The following is a 20,162-nucleotide window of genomic DNA, read 5'->3' on the forward strand; positions in this document are numbered from 1 at the left end:
TAATCTGATATAATTTGACAACTTTTTCAATTTGAAGATAATCATTGTTCAGTAACTTTTCAGCGGAGACTATTTTTAACTAATGAAAATGCATAATAAATTTCAAAATTCCTTAGCAAAAACAACCCAAAATATCTGCTGTAAAATTACATCTGATACAAAAGACAAGAATTTGGCACTTGAGAATCAATATATAAAATTATGTCAGCATTTTTGTAAGCTTACCAGAAAAGCATTTTATTGCAGTTGGTTTTGCCAGGAACAATACAGGGTGTGTAAAGCTGACAAGTTACAACAAAGGACATGTATCATAAGCAGCTATGCTTTAAATAAATTAAAACCTTCCTTTTTTTCTGGACAATCGGGGTGCAACCTATTGAAGAAAATACATCAAAATAAATCTCCACATACAAATGAGTTGCTTTGTGACATCTAAGTATTCTGTTGTTAGAAAATTAAAGCATCCATTAACAACAGTGTTCACATTGATGCTAATGTCTAGTCAGATAGAATGCAGTTTTTTGTGTGAATTATCAGCAAACCACTTATAGTAAATATTACAACTATATGCATATACTACAATACTAGAAACATACACCTGAGAAAAGAAAATTGGAGTGGATTTCTGTTTTTACTGCCTGGATGGTGACCTGTAAAGTAGATCACCCACCCTTCATAGAAATCGTCTGATTTTCATTCCAAATTACCAGATTATCACCCAAGTAGTGATGACAAAAATCTAACCATTTGCCTCGGTGACCAACTAAATGTAGTAAACAAAGCTATCCTTATGATACTTTGAATTGCTAAGCTGTCTGGATCAGGAAGGTTTAATGCTCAGTTTGTACTGAGTGAGCTATCTGAGCTTGCACTGTCGTTGAGGCAATACAATTGGCCATAGGACCCCAAACTTTCAGGAAAAAATCTGCCACTGCTTCTGCTTTTGATTACTATCCAGGTACTTGTCCCAAAACCTGTGTTTATCTTTGCCAGGGGAGGACAGAACTGAGTTCAGCTGAAATGCACCCCCACCCAAGGTTCACACATGCCCACTTTGATGAGGTATGAGGTGGGGAAGGGAAGAGAGTGACTCGAGTCCATACAGCAAGGGAAACATCTTCAGGGGAGGAGAAGTGAGGAGAACATTGGTGAAAGAAAAAAGTAAGAAAAAGAACAAAATGCACAAAGCTTGTGTTATTTTAAATTTCTCATGAAGATTTAATTTCTCCTTCTGTAAAAAAATTCCTTTGTTTTAAAATGCTATAAATGTGATATACCAACAGCAGTATATAAACTAGTAGGAAAAAGGATACATTATAGCACTGATGACATATTTTACTTCAAGTCAAAATACAAAAGGATATGAGACTCCTGGCGATAGTTAACTATACTTATGCATGGAATGAACTTAGCCACATAAACAATGAGTCATTAACCTGTAAAATGGGCAATAGCCAGAATCAGAAAGGACACAAATAATGCCAATCTCTGTAAGGATTCATGTATGCCATCTGTAATATGTCTGAAATTGCTTACGCCCCTCTCCCAACTAAATTGCAGAATACAGTAAGAATTTACATGCATACAAAACGGCTGCTTGGACACTTGAGAATAATAATATAGCAATGTTATGCCACTTGTTTTACATTATCACTGGTGGCACTACAGACATGCTTTAAAGTGAATTCCATAAGATAACAAGTAATTAAGGCTGCAATCCATTTTTAAGGTTGACATGATGCTTACATATCAGTCAACGTTGGCTCTCAGTTTTTGAGAGACTGAACCCTTCAATTAAAATCCCACAATCTTCTCATATTGTTTCTACATAATCCTTTGGGTGGAGGTGGGGGTTGCGGGGGGGGGGGGGGGGGGTGGGGGGTGATGCGGTGGTGGAGAATAAAGAAATCTTGCTGACAATTCAAGTAATGAAGACACATAGAAAAGACCAGTTGCAAGGGTGCCCAACGTGATTCTGAGGTAAAATGTTATTATCCAAATGTTTTTCACAGGGTGGATTTTAACTCTGAATAGGTCTCCAGTGAGAAACTATTCCAGTGAGTTAATTTCCCACCCAGCGAAGCAGTTGTGGGGGGGGTCACAGAAGATGATTTTAGCCTCCGAGCTTCGTTTAAATGCCAACAGGCATCCCTTGGTCTTCCAACAGCTTCCAGGTAAGTGACGGGTGGGGGCTGGGGGAATCATGAGGGTTCCATGGAAGGGAGAGGAATGGTGTGTGGGCTGCAACTCTCCTGGTGGGGCTTGGAGGTGCACTAGTGCTGCTCCTGGCCCCACAAAGCAAAGTTTTAGACTTGCCTAAAGGGCCACTTCTGTCTGCAGACCTGTTTTGCCTTGGGGGAAAGCCACAGACTCTGGTTAAAATTGCATCGGGGTCCTTTTGATATAATTGAAACCTGATTTGAATAAATTTATGAGGCTCTCACTCTCTTTAGGTAGGCATCTAACGCACCTGAAAAACCCTGGCGTTTAAATTCAGAAATGGTCAGGATCTGAGCGGCTAAGTAACCTGCTTGTTTTTAACTACACACCCATTCAGTTCCTGCCATAAGGTAGGATTAAAATTAACCCCTGTGTAGTAAATTAAGACAATAAAAACTGTTTCTTCATTCTGTAAAATGAATGTGGAATAGAGCAGTTTGCCTTTTCACCAGCTTTGAGGTGTCATTGTGAATTTTGTATCAGATTCATCTTAAAGCAGTTTCTACCAGGAAAAAAATAAGCTACTCATCCATTCTTACTTTTGATACTATTTATGCAACATAATATGCTGTGCAATATGTGAAGAAGCCAAAACGAAACTTTGAAACCTTCTCTTGCTAATAAAGCTGCTCAGATTATTTTACACACATCTTCACTTAAGGCCTTGACATGCCCTTGTTGTTCTTTTCTCTCAAAGCTAAAGTTCTCCTCTTTGATTAGCTGAAACATTTGCATGGTCACTACACATTTTTCATTTTATAAGTCATTATGCATTAGCAGTCTTGATCGCCTAGCTTGACTAATCCTGATGAACTGAAATCACAGCTGAAGGTCAAACTACATCCCACTGCACATTCATATTCAAACAAATCTACAGCATTGTTCCTGGAGTCCTAAAACTTGGTGAATTAGAGCCAGCAGATTTTTGATCTTACCATTTTAACCTTAGCCCTTGTTTGAAACTTTACATTGCAGACACATTTACTGAACTGGCAAATGCCCACAGTATAGCATTTACACTGTCGCATCAAAAATGTTTAAAAATGAATGAAAAAATTAATTAGAACACTTAAGATTCAAGCACAAACACTGTGGATACAGTTTTGCTGATGAGTGTTGCTGTAGACATGTAAACTTGAGCAAGATGCAATACCAAGTAATAATGTGTGGATGTTTTAATCTATCTTAATTATTAAATATTATTGATACAACTCACTGCAAATGTTAATGTACATTTCAAATTCACATTACTGGCTTTGCATCAGTTTCTAAATGCTCAGCATTATTCACTTCTTTGGGAAATGCATTTCTAAATTGTTGGTAAAAGAACCCACAAAATTTTCTACATAATACTATTTCAACAAAACATAAAACTGACCCAATAAAGCTGACTCTCTTTGAAAACCAAATACTGTAAACATGGAATTTAAGCGTCTTTTGTTCTATCACTGTCTTTCTAGTGGATTGATGGATGATAATCATCTTAATTTCACTTGCTCTTCAAAACAAAAGCTATAGAAGGCAACACAAGACACCAGCCCATTCATTTTAAGACCTGCATAATGCTAATTCCAGCATTTATCTGCATGGTTTTCTGCCTGATGTATCAGAGCTAGAGAGATGAAAGCAGATAAGTAATTGCTCTCCTGGTTCTTATTCTTCACTGACAACCCATAAATTTAATTTTACACACACATTCATTTACATTTTCAAGTATATGACATGATAATTGCTGGAATATAACACCTCCATTCCTGTAGATACAGCATTGAGCTGACTGACAAGTGTGGTGAATAGAGAGGAATAGAGGTTGAATTGCAGTAAATTTTACTTCTAAAGATGAGGCTATGAAGGGCTAACAGTAATAAGCATTTTCGAACCAATCTTACTGAAAACATTCTCACATAAAAAGAACAGTATAGCATCAACTATCCCATTCTCAGTGCCTCTGCTTTATTTCTGTACACATCTGAATTACTATATTGAAATTATTAGGTAATTGATGCTAAATTTGCAGTCAGATTTTGGGAAATTAATATCTACTGCCAACTGAAAATGCATTTTGTCCTAAGTTTGTTTTATCTGTACAATATCCTTATTGTCCTGCTATTGTGTACTAGGATATCTTGAAATATACCACTTTATAAAACAATCAGTTAGAACAAATGATTTTCCCAAATACTACATTTTCTTTCCTATTTTTCCTGCAGGAGTGTATTTTGGCTTTCTAAAAATATAAAAGACTACAAACTGACTTGCTATTCAGTGGATCCAAAGACAAGTTCAAGAATGGAACAAAGCGCTCCAAATTGGATCCTGATGAGAAAACATCACCAACTTCTCAGAAGAATTTCAGATCATTAAGATGCTCTTGCTGCGGTTGGAGTCACTGATGAGGCTCTCTAACTGACAGAGGTCAACTTCAATGGAGGCAGGCAGGAAGAAAAGGGAAAACTGAGGTAGATTTACTGTGAACCTTGTACCAAGAGGCTCGGCAATTACTCTGTCTGAATACCGACGGCTAATAACAACGGATCAAAGATTGGATAGCTATCCTAGAAGCCCTCTAGTCTGCTGGCTTGCATGTTTTTTCACATGCAGTTCTGGTTTTTCATATGCAGTTCTGTTTGGAAAAACATCATAAAGGCAATGCATCACAGTCAGAAACACCACAACCCAGCTTGTTTTGTATTTTCAACAAAAACAATGAACAAAGCATCAACACAATTCAATGGATCAACTAATCTGTACAGTAAACACAAAATTTAATCTTTACAATATTTCAAGAGGTCAAAACTGTTCAGCTTTTGACAGATTAAGGTGCCTTGCCACTTCCCAAATGATAAAAAAAACAAGTGAAAAGCTGCTAATAACCATAGCCATCCTTTCTCAAAATATGTAGGTCAGGGTTGTTTGGCAGTTAATAGTTCTTTTCCAGTTTGTACCTTAAAAATTGAACAGCAAAGGTCATTCAAATTAATGTGGAGAGAGTTTTAACTTGTAAAGTAGTAAAGACTGGGCATGAATAAGCCAGTTCCCAAACAGAACTAAATACTGTAATATTGGCTGGGATTTAACCCTTGGCGGACAGGAGCCAGCCTGTATTTTGTGTGTCCCCGGCCTATAACTGTTCTGAGGCGGGACTTCCACCCGCTTGAGACAGGAGGTCCAGCCTCAGTGAGCTGCCGGCCAATCAGTGTGCCGGTAGCTCTCTGTCCCAGGAGCGCCACCAGGAGCAGTGGCCACTGCTGGAACCGCAGCCCAGCTTGCAGAAGAAGATGTCAGGAAGCCCAGGACCTAAGGTAGGTTTTTGTTGCCTCACTGGGGTGATCAGTAGGGCCCCGGCGAGGCAAGAGTGATCGATTGGCAGGACGGGGGCATGTTGGGTGTTGGGGGTGGTTGGGACAGTGTGGGCATCCCTCCATCGGGCACAGGGTGCCTGAGAAGGAGGCCCCCCCCCCCCCCCCCAGGCCGTCAGAAAGCCACCTGCTTTTGTCAGGCAACTTTTCTCAGGTCTATGACACCCGGTTGCCATGCGTAAAATCTCCATGGAGGCGGATGAAGGCCCTTAAGTGGTCGTTAAGTGGCCACTTAGGAGCCTTGATTGGCCTGGGGCGGGTGAGCCATTTTTCACTGCCACCGCCGTGCATAAAGTGGCAGCAGAGGCGGAAGCGGGTTGGGCAGGGTCCCCTCAGCCTCCTGCTCCACTTTACACCACCCCCGCACCCCGTCCCCACCCCCCGGCCACCAACCCCCTCCTGGGGGTCGTAAAATTCAGCCCACTATCAAAGAAGGTTACAAAATAAAAACATTATGATGGAACAATACTATATTTTATAGAATATAAATAATACATTTCTCATAACTATTATAAAACATGACAGATATCATCTACTGTCTATAAATGGTATAATTTCTGGATGTTTGTTTTCTGTATGAATGGTTTATGGCATTTTAGTTACAAGTTCACATGATACTAGTAAGCACTGTTCATCACATCAAAATTGAACTTTAATTCCCTAAAAGAGTTCACAAGCTGAATAAACAATAAAACAAAACAAAAACCCTGGTTCTCCTCTGCTCCACTTATAAAAATGAGCTAAACCTGGATTTTTACAACATTCTTCGACTTAGACTTGTTCTGATTACCATGTTTAGTCATGAACCAATTACAATTCTTACGCCACAACTATTGTTTCACACTGATTTTTACTCCAATTTTTTATAGGCTACCTGCAGACAGATAATGAGCTCAGCCAGACTTACCTAAACCATCATGTATTAGTGAAAGACATGAGAACTGCATTTTAGCTAAATATGGCAGGTTCCACACATATCTCACTATCTTTCACTATCATTTTACAGCAGCTACTTTCACTTGGAGGTTTGTGATGCTACAGGTAATGTGAAGTCCATTAGGTCGTACTCTTCATAGTATGACACACAGTAAATTACAAGTGCTTCAAGCAGCTCAGTGAATTACAGTTCATCACTTTCAAAAGGTTTTCCACTACAAAGCTAGATATATCAGATCTGGCAGTTAGAATCCAATTAACACTCTGGTCACAGTAATCAGATTGCACATGTAGAACTAGCATAATTCTTTTATTGCTCCCATGCATTTATACAGGTAAATTTGTTACTGTTATTCCTGCATCTTTAAACTAACGCAGTCAATTGACTATAGGTTATAATTCAGATTATATTGGACAATTCCAATGAAACACTCAGTTCCAACAATTCACATTACTTATAGGTATTGCTATCTGCAAAATGGTTTGTTTTCCAGAGGTTTACTTCCACTTGACATCAGCTGTATGCTATTAGATGTCTGCAAAAAGAATTGCAAGCAATTTCAACATTGAGTATCCTATTTACAAGAATCTGAAATTTTTCCGTAACCAGAAACTGATTATAGGGTTTTCCAAAAAATTCTCCTGATGCAGACTTGTACAATGTAACTGACATATTAAATGACATTTACTTGCTTACAGCAAGTACTTGTCAAACCAAACCACTTACTGCAGCACCGTTTGTGATACCCACGACAGAATTCAGTGGCATTTAGATTTTGTTGGTACATATTTCTTCCATTAAAATAGGAAGGTATGAAACAGCTGTTGACAATACAGTCTGCTGGGAATGAATCATGCTATGATGAATTCAAAAAAAACCTCTGTCACTCTAATGTTTAAACCTAGCCCAACAAAGAAACCAGGCTGTTTTTGAAATTTGATCAAAAACTTTACCAGAGTCAGAGGTTACTTTTAACAGTAAAACTTTTTGTGTAAGCATAAACTTTTGAATTGTTGTAAAGAATTAAAAGGGCAATTTTAACCCTACCCGCCATGTGGCTGAGCAGTTAAAATCGGCCAGGCGTTACCCCTACCAATGCCTGCAAGGATCCCGCCATCTTCAATCAGCTATTTTGAACAGGTGACAAGATCACCTGCCTAAAGCAAACGGGTTTCTTCCTTGCATGTGCAGATTGGGGTACAATGACGTCATCAGACCAGTCTGGAATTTTTAACTGTGGCCTGAGCGAGGAAGCGACCATAATTTTCCCACCAGATGAAGACTGTGGGAAGAGAGTCCAGGACAAGAAGAGGGCATTTAAGGTAAGTTTTCATTTACTTTCTTTGTGGACCACAAGTATTAGGAATGCTTCTCTGGGGTGCAGCATGATAATTTAGTCCTCCCCTGCTCCAGGCTCCCCCTCCTCCCTCCTGCGAGGAGTCATTTTCCATAGAGTGGTTATGACTGGAAATTTCATAAAACAGAAATTGTACCATTCGCAAAACATAATTTTAATATAGTTCCATAATATGCAATTCCAGGCTCCTTCCCTTCCCATATATATGTGCGTGTACAAAATGTCATTTCCTGCTGGGATTCCAAATTTGGAGAGGGGAGGGAGCCATGGACGGCTGATCTACAGAGAAATAATGATCCAATAATGGACATCATGCTGTGCCTAAAAGGAATTAGCCTCTAATTGCCCTCAGGATGTAGCCATTCACAACAATCAACTTAGCAAAGTAATAAATGATGTATTGCATTATATAGTAATCGTGTTCTTCAATACAGCACCTCATCTCACTTACTGTAAGATAGGAATCCACTAGTTTTACAAAATAAGTTAGCTGCTTGACCAAATGCCTCTTACGGTAAATCAGGTGAATTCTGCTTGAATAGCCTTGACTTTCATTTGGCCAAGATATCCCCCTAAAATACTGTGAAGTTTCAATTGCTTTTGGTCAGACTTCAGATGAAACACCTTCTGATAGCATATAAAAATAGCAATATCAGCACTACCCCATAGAAAAGCATCTCCTGCTGGTCCATTAGAGAATAGCACTGATGACCCAGACCACTCTAATCTCTCAGTTGAAGGCAAATGCACAATGCAATGCCAGAGATAAAATTATGTTTTTTCAAATACTTTTACAGTCTTCTCCAGTTAAAATCAAGGTATTAAATATTGAACAGGACTGCTTCTTGGAAAATACCACAAATAATACAAATATATGAATTAGGAGCAAGAGTAGGCCATTCAGCCCCTTCGAGCCTGCTCTGCCATTTAATAAGATCATGGCTGATCTGATTGTGGCCTTGACTCCACTTTCCCGCCTACCCCCGATACCCTCTGAATCCCCTGTTAGTCAAGAATTTATCTACCCCTGCCTTAAAAATATTCAATGACCCTGCCTCCACTGCTCTCTGGGGAAGAGAGTTCCAAAGACTCACAACCCTCCGAGAAAAAAAAATTCTCCTCATCTCTGTCTTAAATGAGCGACCCCTTATTTTTAAACTGTGTAAATAATGTGCTGAAAAACAGTTGTGTGCTTGAGAACATTATAGAACATTACATGTCATAACACTGAGGTTCAGAGCAAGAAAGAGGTGTTTATGAAGGACCCTCAAGTGTCATGCACATTATGCAGATACTAACATAATGTACATGGATGAGTACAGCAGAAAGTAGATACGAACTTACCCTTCACAGGCATTTTGAATTTACATTTGTGCTTTGTAGAAATACAGTAATGTATAAGCTACATTTACAATTTCCATGATTGCAAAATACACTTCATTATTAAACGGATTTGTTGAAACACATGCACGGTCAACTTGAGAGACTAGGTGACATAGTGAATCCAATCAAAGGATGGTTAATGTGCTGTAAGTCACCTTTCATTAATGGGTGAAATAAATTTCAGGACATATTAATGAACCTGAATATGTTCACCATATTATGCACAATGTAGTGAGTCCAAAAATAAATTAATACTGTACATCTCTAAGGTCACAGACAGTATAAAACAGGCATGTGTATAAATCTGCACCAGTATATTGCACTTTTACTCCAAGAGTCCTGTTACACAGACCAAATTATAATGTTGTTTTACAATGAACTAGGGATAAAATTTTCCCAAAAAATGCACAATATTACATTGCCTTTACTTTTGGAAACTTATAAAAACTCCAACTCCAACATGCAAACAGACTTTATATGGTTCTATAAATTTATTCAATCCAAATTAATACATAACAAAGCAACGATTGCAAGAGTGCATTTTTTGCAATACTTTGAGGGAAGTCAGCAATGGTCAGAAGTTACAATAAGCCAACAGAAATGGTGGAATTTATTTACGTTTGTATTTATATAGCATTTTTAATGTAATAAAATGTCCTTAGACACTTCATATGAGTATTATAAAGCAAAATTTGACACCGCGCCACATAAGGTGATATTAGGATAGATGGCGAAAGAGGTAGGTTTTAAGGAGCGCCTTAAGGAACAAAGAGAGGTAGAGAGACAGAGAGGTTTAGGGAGAGAATTCCAGAGCTTTGGGAGCAGGCAGCTGAAAGCACAGCCACCAATGGAACAGCAATTAGGTTTGGGAATGCTCAAGAGGCCAGAATTAGATGAGCGCATGAGGGTTGTGGGACTGGGGATTAGGGAGGGAGCGGGCCATGGAGGGATTTGATAACAGGGATGAGAATTTTAAAATCGAGGGATTGCTTACTCAGAATGGAGATACACAGAGGAGACAATTATGAGGAAGTTGATTTTTTTTTAAAAAGCATAAGTAACTTTTGACATTTACTGTGAATAAATTATATACTATGTGACTCTGATTGTGGGGCATTATCCCTCCTCATCCTCCACCTTGACCATTCTGCAACATTTGACCTTGTCTTCCACATATTCATCCTCCAACACCTATCATTGCTGCAGACAGAGACCCTGGGAAAACAACCATCTGCATCACTGTCTCCAAGAAAACCCTGAACCAATTGGCCACCTCTACCAGCCAGGAACTTCAGGACCTCAAATTCAGCTGGAAGACAACTGAATTACCAGACTCCACAGCACATAAAGGGTTAAACACTCACTGAATTGGTAAGAATATCCAAGGTTTAAAAGAAATAAACCCTGTTGGGGTCAAACAAGGAGAGGGACAAGAGGGGAACCTATCGACCCCCCCCCCCCCCCTCACCTTATCATAACAGGTTCGTTACAATTTGCAACTTTTATAAGCAACTGAGACTCAGCTACAGGTGACAGCATAAGAGGGCAGGATTTTCGGGCGCCGCAAAGATCGGGAACGGAGGTGGACGGGGCCCAAAAATACCATGCCAGTTTCCTGACCCTGTTCCCAGCACTGGCCATTTTGGCAGAGGCGGGTTTGTAGCTGGCAGGGCTGCCTGCACCCTTGAGGTGGACAGCCAATTAGGCTTGTTCAGAGCTTTGTTAAGAGTAGGTAATGAGTAGAGTAGGTAGAGTAGGTGTTTTTCAGTCGGCCTCTAGATTCCTGATGCAACACGGGGCAGTTCAGCTACCTGCAGGCGGGCACACAGCGGCAGGAGTATAGTCCTTCCCTGGATGCCGGTGCAGCCAAACACCATCCTGTAGAGGGATTCTTACCCCCCAACCCTTCACAGTGGTGGCCTGGCTGCAGTATCCATTCCTAAATTAAACTTAGAAAAAGTTTCTGAGAGGACACCTATCAGTTACGTATCATTGCAGCCAGCTGCTCCTCTGAAGCTGGAAGGCCTCTGATTGGCCCTCCAGCTTTAAGAGGCCACCCGCCACCCTTAATTGGACAAAGGACCTGTCTCCATACCAATTAAGGGGGCGCCCTGGTCAAAATTCCAATGTAACTATTTCCCCACACTACCACCCCCAGGGCCAGATTTGTGACCCGGAAACAGTCCCGGCTCCTGTTTCCCATCCCCAAAGTGAAATTTCAGCTCATAAAGTGGATCAGTTCTGGGATCACTGTTATTCACAATTTACATTAATGTTTTAGACTTTTGAATCAAAAACACCATTTCTAAATTTGCAGATGACACCAAATTTGTGGTGGTGGGGGGATAGACATACTCAGGAGAACTGCAACAAATTATAAGAAGCAATTAACAAACTTGCAGAATGGGCACATAATTGGAAAATGAATTTCAACATAGATAAATGAGAAGTATTACATTTTGGCAAGAAAAATAATAAGGTTGCATATTACTTAGAAAATAAAAATCTAAATGGGGAAGAAGGGCAAAGGGGGTACAAATACACAAATCACTAAAAGTAGCAAATAGATTAAAAAGGCCATAAAAATAGCAAACCAAGCACTTGAGTTTATATCTAGAGAATAGAATTGAAAAGTAAAGAAGTTATGCTAAATCTGTATTGAACTTCGGTTAGACTACACCTAGGGTACTGTGCACAATTCTGGGTCACCATGTTATAAAAAGACAGACACACTGGAGACCGTGCAAAAAAGATAGCAAGTGGTTAAGAGGAAAATCACAAAGAAGAAGGCCCAATAAAGGGAACTGGCCACCACCCAAACCAATGGCAAGAGGAAGCTAATGTCTGAAACGAACTACAGTGGCTGCTCCTCATTGGATGAGGAAGGGCAGGAAAGGCGACACCAGCAAAAGAAGCATCAGAAAGCAAAAGAAGAAGGCTCCTCAGCTCCGAAACAATGGATGCAGTGAAGGGCCCAGTGCACCCCAACCCCAAAGCGCCGAGTGCAGCAAGATGCCCAGCACACCCCAGATCCAGGAATCCGAGAGCAGCAACATCCTCAATGAGGAACAGAGGTGAAAGACACCACCAGCAGAGGACAGTCCAAACCTTGCTGCTTACAAGACCACCACCCACCACCCACCTCCCACCCCATGAAGCAAACAAGAAAAGCAAAAGCATGAAAAGAGACTGGCAGCTAGCATTAAAGGAAATCCCGAAGTTTTCTATACACATATAAATTGTAAAAGCGTGGTAAAAGAAGGAGTGGGGCTGATTAGGGACCAGAAAGGGGATTTACACATGGAGGCAGAGGGCATTGCTGAGGTATTAAATGAATACTTTGCATCTGTCTTTACCAAGGAAGAAGATGCAACCCAAGCAATGGTGAAATAGGAGGTAATTTAGACACGAGAAGGGTTTAAAATTGATAAAGAAGATGTGTTAGATAGGCTGTCTGTACTTAAAGTGGATAAAGAACAAGGACTGGATGAGATGCACCCAAAGATACTGAAGAATAATAGAAATCGTGGAGGCACTGGCCATAATTTTTCAGTCTTCCTTAGACTCGGGGGTGGTGCCAGAAGACTGGAGAATTACAAACGTTACACTCTTGTTCAAAAAAGGGTGCAAAGATAAGCCCAGCAACTACAGGTCACTCAGTTTAACTTCAGTGGTGGGGAAACTTCTAGAAAAAATAATTCAGGACAAAATTAATAGTCACAAGGATAAATGCGGGTTAATTAATGAAAGCCAGCATGGATTTCTTAAGGGAAAATCATATTTAGCTAACTTGCTGGAGTTTTGTGAGGAGGTAACAGAAAGGGTTGATGAGGGCAATGCTGTTGATGTGGTGTACATGGACTTTCCAAAGGCATTTGATACAGTGCCACACAACAGACTTGTGAGCAAACCTGTAGCTCATGGAATAAAAGGGATGGTCGCAACATGGATATGGAATTGGCTGAGTGACAGGAAAAAAAAGAGTAGTGGTTAATGGATGTTTTTTGGGCTGGAGGAAGGTTTGTAGTGGAGTTCCCCAGGGGTCAGTGTTGATACCCTTGCTTTCCCTGATATATATTAATGACATAGACTTTGACATATAGGGCACAATTTCAAAGTTTGAAGATGATCCGAAACTTGGAAGCATTGTGTACTGTGAGGAGGATAGTATAGAACTCCAAAAGGACATAGACAAAGTTGGTGGAATGGGCAGTCAAGTAGCAGATGAATTTCAATGCACAGAAATGTGAAGTGATTCATTTTGGTAGGAAGAACATGGAGAGACAATATAAAATAAAGGGTACAATTCTATAGGGGGTGCAGGAGCAGAGGGACCTGCATAAGTCATTGAAGGTGGCAGGGCAAGTTGAGAAAGTGGTTAATAAAGCATCAGTATCATGGGCTTTATTAATAGGGACATAGAGTACAAGAGCAAGGAAATTGCGTTGAACTTCTCTCAGACACGAGCTCAGCCTCAGCAGGAGTATTGCGTCCAGTTCTGGGCGCCGCACTTTAGGAAAGACGTGAGGGCATTGGAGAGAGTACAGAAAAGATTCACGAGAATAGTTCCAGGGATGAGGAACTTCAGTTATGAAGATGGATTGGGATCAATGGGATCAATGGCAATTTGGCAAATTGGATCCAAAATTGGCTCAGTTACAGGACACAGAGAGTGATGGTTGAGGGTTGTTTTTGCGATTGGAAGCCTGTGACTAGTGGTGTACAGTAGGGATCGGTGCTAGGACCCTTGCTGTTTGTAGTGTACATTAATGATTTAGACGTGAATATAGGAGATATGATAAGTAAGTTCGCAGATGACACGAAAATTGGTGGTGTTGTAAATAGTAAGGAGGAAAGCCTTAGATTACAGGGAGATATAGATGGGCTGGTAAGATGGGCAGAGCAGTTGCAAATGGAATTTAATCCTGAGAAGTGAGAGCTGATGCATTTTGGGAGCAATAACAAGGCAAGGGAATATACAATTGATGGCAGGACCCTAGGATGTTCAGAGAGTCAGAGGGACCTTGGTGTACCTGTCCATAGATCACTGAAGGCAGCAGCTGAGGCATAGAATATAAGAGCAGGGAGGTTATGATGGAGCTGTATAAAATGCTAGTTAGGCCAGAGCTGGAGTACTGTGTACAGTTCTGGTCGCCACACTATAGGAAGGATGTGATTGCACTGGAGTGCGTGCAGAGGAAATTCACCAGGATGTTGCCTGGGCTGGAGCATTTTAGCTATGAAGAGAGACTGGATAGGCTGGGGTTGTTTTCCTTAGAGCAGTGAAGGCTGAGGAGGAACCTGATTGAGGAATGCAAATTATGAGGGGCACAGATAGGGTAGATAGGAAGAAACTTTTTCCCTTAGCAGAGATGTAAATAACCAGGGGGCATAGATTTAAGGTAAGGGGCAGGAGGTTCAGAGGGGATTTGAGGAAAAATTCTTTTACCCAGAGGCTGTTTGGAATCTGGAACACACTGCCTGAAGGGGTGGTAGAGGCAGGAATCCTCACAACATTTAAGAAGTATCTAGATGAGCACTTGAAACACCATAGCATACAAGGCTGTGGGACAAGTGCTGGTAAATGGGATTAGAATGGATAGGTGCTTGATGGCCAGCACGGACACGATGGGCCGAAGGGCCTGTTTCTGTGCTGTATAACTCTATGACTCTAAGTTAGGGCTGTTTTCTTTGGAGAAGAGAAGGCTGAGAGGTGATTTGATAGAGGTATTCAAAATCATGAGGGGTCTGGACAGAGTAGTTAGAGAGAAACTGTTCCCACTTGTGAAAGGATTGAGAACGAGAGGGCACAGATTTAAAGTATTTGGTAAGAGAAGCAAAAGTGACATGAAGAAAAGCCTTTTCACACCGAGAGTGGTTAATGTCTGGAATGCACTACCTGAGAATTTGGTAGAGGCAGATTCAATTGAAGCAGTCAAAAGGAATTAACTGTTATATGAAAAAGAAGAATGTGCAGGGTTATGGGGAGAAGGAGGGGGAATGGAACTGAGAAAATTGCTTTTTTGGAGTGCCAGTGCAGGCACGATGGGCCAAATGGCTTCCTTCTGCACTGTAAAAATTCTGTGATTCGATGTCAAACCAGTGGAACAATCCTCCCATGAGTGTCCAGTGTTCTGAATCCAACAACTGTGATACAGTTTGCGAACACTATGGGTATGCAAGAACATACTCAAGAACTAGGACTAGTACTGACACCTGGAGCTGAATATTTTACCGATCCCCTGACATATTTCCGGCGGCGGTGAGGCCCTGAGGCGGCACCCCCCGCCGCCGCCGCTTGACAACAGAAGCAAGCAGGATTTAAATATGTTAATGAATGTAAATTAAGGAATTAATGACTTACCTGCTCCCGTCGGCCATCCTGCTCCGATATTGTGGTCGGTTGCTGGGACTCCCTCGCCTTTGGATCTCCGTCCAGAGATCCAATGAGGGACACTGGTGGGGAGAGGGGAGGAGGTACGTTTCCAGGGTGGGAGGGGGGAGAAGTGGGATCAAATGTTTTTAATAGGTCTAGTGGGTGGTGGGAAGGGGTAAAGTTCCTAGTTTATAGCAAGGGGCTGACCGTCCTCTAGCAGCTCCCACTGCTGCTAGCGACGACCAGGCTGGTCATTCTAGCCGACAGCCAAATGGATGACACATCCAGACTCCTGACGGAAATGGTAAAAGATGCCAAGCTGCATGATGTCTTCAGCAACCCTGCAGCCAGAGCACAGCATAGATACACCTGGTCCATTCCAGGATTGACTTCCTGTTTGCATCCTGAGCATTTAAGGGCCAGGTCCACTGACATCAAGCTGGTATTTTTCTCTAACCACTGCCTCCTACTGGCCAACTGTCACTTATAGGATGCCCAGAGAGTTGGCAGGGGGACATGGATGCTGAATGGAAAACTGCTGATCCCAGAGAACATTGAGGAACTCAAAGGGGATTACAAAGTTTGGAGAACCATGAATCCCCTCTTAGAGTCCTGACATACTTGTGGGAAGCAATCAAGGTGAACATCAAGAAGTTCTTCATCCTCAATGATGTTCAGAAGGTGAGAAAGAGAGATAAAAGGAAATTTCCTGATTTCAGAAAAGCATGCAGCATCTGCTCCTGGCAGCTGATGTCAAGGAAGATCTCCGAGAGGTGAAGAGCCAGCAGGAAGCCTTCAAGATCATCTTCCAGTCGAGAGTGCACTTCATGAAGCAGGATGAGACATGCTCTCGTTTCTTCTTCCAAAAGGTACACAGAGAAAGCTCTGTGATCAGCAGCCTGAAGGAAGAGGATGGCTCGGTAACGTCATCGCAGCCTGACATACTAAGGCTGAACAAATCCTTTTATGCCAGGCTGTATGATGTGAAGCCAACAGACAGCACAGCCTTCCAATCCTTCCTTCCTCTATCACGGAGGTCTTGATGACAGTACGCGGGAGAGTCTGGACAAACCACTGCCTCTGAACGAGCTGACAAAGGCCGTCGGGTCCTTCAAGACGAGTAAAACTCCCGGAAGCAACAGCTTACTAGTCGAATTGTATTCAACTCTGTGGGACTGAACCAGCCCAGACCTACAGTTTGCTTCTGGCCGGCAGCATGTCAGATTCTATGAGGAAAGGCATCATCACTCTCATCTACAAGTGGAAGGGGGAGAGGGAGGAAATCAGAGATTGGTTGCCCATCTCACTGCCTAATGTGGACTACAAAATTCTGTCCAATGTCATCGCCAATCGGTTCAAGTCTGCTCTGGAGTTGATGATTCACCCCAATCAGACCTGTACTGTACCTGGTAGGAAGATCTCTGATAGCCTCGTACTCAGGGTACAATTGCCTATGTATGGGACAGGGGTGTGGACACCTGCCTCATCAGCTTGGACCAGAAGGCCTTTGACAGGATATCGCACACCTACAAGATGGACGTGCTTCCAAAATGGGGTTTGGGGAGGGAATCCGCAATTGGATCCAACAGCTCTATACAAACATCTGTAGCAGAGTCTCAATTAATGGGTGGGAATTAGAAAGTTTTCCAATCAAATCTGGAATCAGGCAGGGCTGTCCTCTCTCCCCTGACTTGTTCGTTTGCTGTATCAAACCGTTGGCTGCCTCCATCAGGAAGGATATGGGCATAAGAGGGGTGACAATCCCAGGCAGCAGAGGCACTGAGATCAAAGTCTCTCTGTACATGGATGACGTCACCACCTTCTGCTCAGATCCTCAGTCAGTTTGCAGACTGATGAACATCTGCAACCAGTTCAAGCTGGCCTCAGATGCCAAGGTAAATTCTAGCAAGAGTTAGGCCATGTTCTTTGGGAACTGGGACGACTGATCCTTTGTCCCCTTCACTGTCAGGTCAGATTACCTGAAGGTGCTGACGATATAGTTTGGGGGGCTGGGATGTGCGCCCAAAACTGGAAGGCGCGAGAAGCTATGGTGAAACAGAAACTGGTCATGTGGGAATGACGCTCTCTCTCCATTGTGGGTAAGGACCTGGTCATCGGGTATGAGGTGTTCTCCGTGCTACTGTACGTGGAGCAAGTCTGGTCCATTGTCACAAATACGTGCTACATTGAAGAATGATTTTTTAATCCATCAGCTGGAAACCTAAATATTAAACTGGTGGAGATGAACCATTCAAACCTTGCAAGCTTTGAATTCTGTCTGTTGACAGATTTACTTATTTACTTAAGCCTGATGGGAGGAGCTTTGTGGGAAGGGAACTTTCTGGAAAGAAAAGACAGAAACCTCTTCCAGCCACACAGTTTAGAGAACCTTCCAGAAATCACAGACAGAGATCTCCCTCGAAGGAATTGTGTCACATTGCTGTCTCCCAGAGAACCACTGAATCAGCATGCACCACTTCAAACCGGAAGCCTCAGGACCACCAAATTCAGCCTAAAGCCAGCTGAGTAACCAACCTCCACATACTGTATACCCTTTTTATTTCTCTCGACTCTAATTCGACCAATCTAGCCTTTCCTACCATGTAACCTATTTGTGTGTATGTGTTTGTGAAAGTTGGAGCTTATTTTTATTATTTTTACTTAGATTGGTTTAAGTACAATAAAGTTAACCTCTTTCTTTGTTAAACTCAAGAAAACCTGTCCGATTGGCTCTTTTTATGATCACAGCATGTAAACAAGTTAAACACTCACTGAATTAGCAAGTATATCCACGTAAAAAGAAATAAATCTGTTGTGGTCAAACAAGGAGAAGGAAAAGCGGACAGCCCTTCGCCCCCCTCCTCACCTGATCGTAACACTCATACCCCACTCCTACACCATGGCGGTCACCCAAGCTATCTTCCGCTTTATCTGGGGATCGAAAATGGACTGTGTCCACAGGGACATGATGTTCAAATCTCTAGTTTAAGGAGGCAAATATAAGACCCTCTGTAAAACTCACCTCTTTGACCAAACTTTTGATTACTGCTCCTCATATCTTCTGCTTTGGCTTTGCAACAAACTGGTCTGATTACGCATCTCTATGTTAAGACTGCTATATAAATGCAAGTTGTTGTTGTAAACAAAATGATGCCAGATAAAGCATGAAGATCACAACAATTTTATTTTTGCAATAAATTTTGCACTCTGGGATATCAACACTGGGAATAGACTATTTCTAATGTTTTGTATCAATTGGCATAACTAAAACTTCCATGCCTAATATAGAAAAAATGTGGGCTAAAAGCTCCACCCTGTCCCAAGCATATATATTACCCATAACTTCAGAACAACATTTCTCACAATCATCTCGTAATTCCTCGTCTTGAGACCGTCAATATAATTACACTTCATGCAAAACTGTGGTAGTTTTGTAGTCCTCCAACCATTGGAAACAGAGTTGAGAATGAACAATTGCATTTCAAAAATTTACAACTTAGTATCAAAACTAAAACTTAGGACCCAAAAGTGAAAAGACATTTGTTGACTGCTGTTGTTGGGGAGGGTTGGGGATGTTGGGTGCGAGGGAGGTGATTTTAACCCATCCTGCCCTACAGGACTGTGGCAGAAGTACAGTTAAAATAGTCGTGCAAGACTTATCACCTAGCTCCCACCTGCCACCAGTTTTACTGGGTCCCTTTTTTAGGCAGACAAGGCAGAAGCCTCATTAATATATGGTAACAGAGGTTATAACAGCCTATTGAGCATAACACCCGCCATGGATGCCCCACTCAATGTAACCTGACAGGGAAGAAGGGGAGCATAGTTCCTTAGTGGGATCAGGAAGAACAGGAGGTCCAATCTGGACTCCACATGGAATGTTGGGGATCTAATGCCCCTTAGGTTCCACGCCTTCCCACTGGTGAAAAGGTGCTAATTTCCAACCCCCTGCCACCTCCACGAATTACCTTGGTGTTGGCGGGTGACCTCCAAGTTCCATGGTTTTGACCTGTTGAATGTCGGTCAGCTTCATGAAGAATCAGGAGCAGCAGCGGCAGTGGTGGCAACATGGTGGGTGGGAGTGGCGCTGAGACAGGATTAGCCAGTAAAGGGGTGAGCGAAACCTGAGGACTAAATATTGGGTAAATAATGAAATATGTTTTCACTGTTGTGTGAATGGGGAACAAGAGGCAGACTGATTATTCTCACTGAATAATCAGCAGAAGGGAGAAGGAAGATTTTGAATTGAGGGCTATTGGACCATGGGTTACCTCAAACCAAATGCCAATTGAGGAACAGACTAGAACATTATTTAAAAGAGAATGGGATAAGTATTTGGAAAGGATGAATATAAAAGGATCAGGGGGAAATGAGGGCCAGGATTTTCCCGGCACGGGGTGAGTCCCGACGTCAGGAAAATATGTGGGTCTTGAAGCCGTGTGGGTGGCCAGCAGGATCATGTAATCTTCCCAACGGCTGCCAATTAAGAGGCCGCTGCCTGACCTGCTGTCTAATTAAGGACAACGGGCT

At 41.9% G+C, this 20,162-nt stretch overlaps 1 protein-coding gene across 6 annotated transcripts in view; it reads right to left on the reverse strand.

Annotated features, from left to right (window-relative positions):
* Positions 1 to 20,162, reverse strand: part of foxp2 (forkhead box P2) — a 924,460-nt gene that overhangs the window by 104,207 nt on the left and 800,091 nt on the right. The window lies entirely within an intron of this gene.

This window comes from Heterodontus francisci, chromosome 18 (genome assembly GCF_036365525.1).
Source record: "Heterodontus francisci isolate sHetFra1 chromosome 18, sHetFra1.hap1, whole genome shotgun sequence".
NCBI classification, from domain to species: Eukaryota; Metazoa; Chordata; class Chondrichthyes; order Heterodontiformes; family Heterodontidae; genus Heterodontus; species Heterodontus francisci.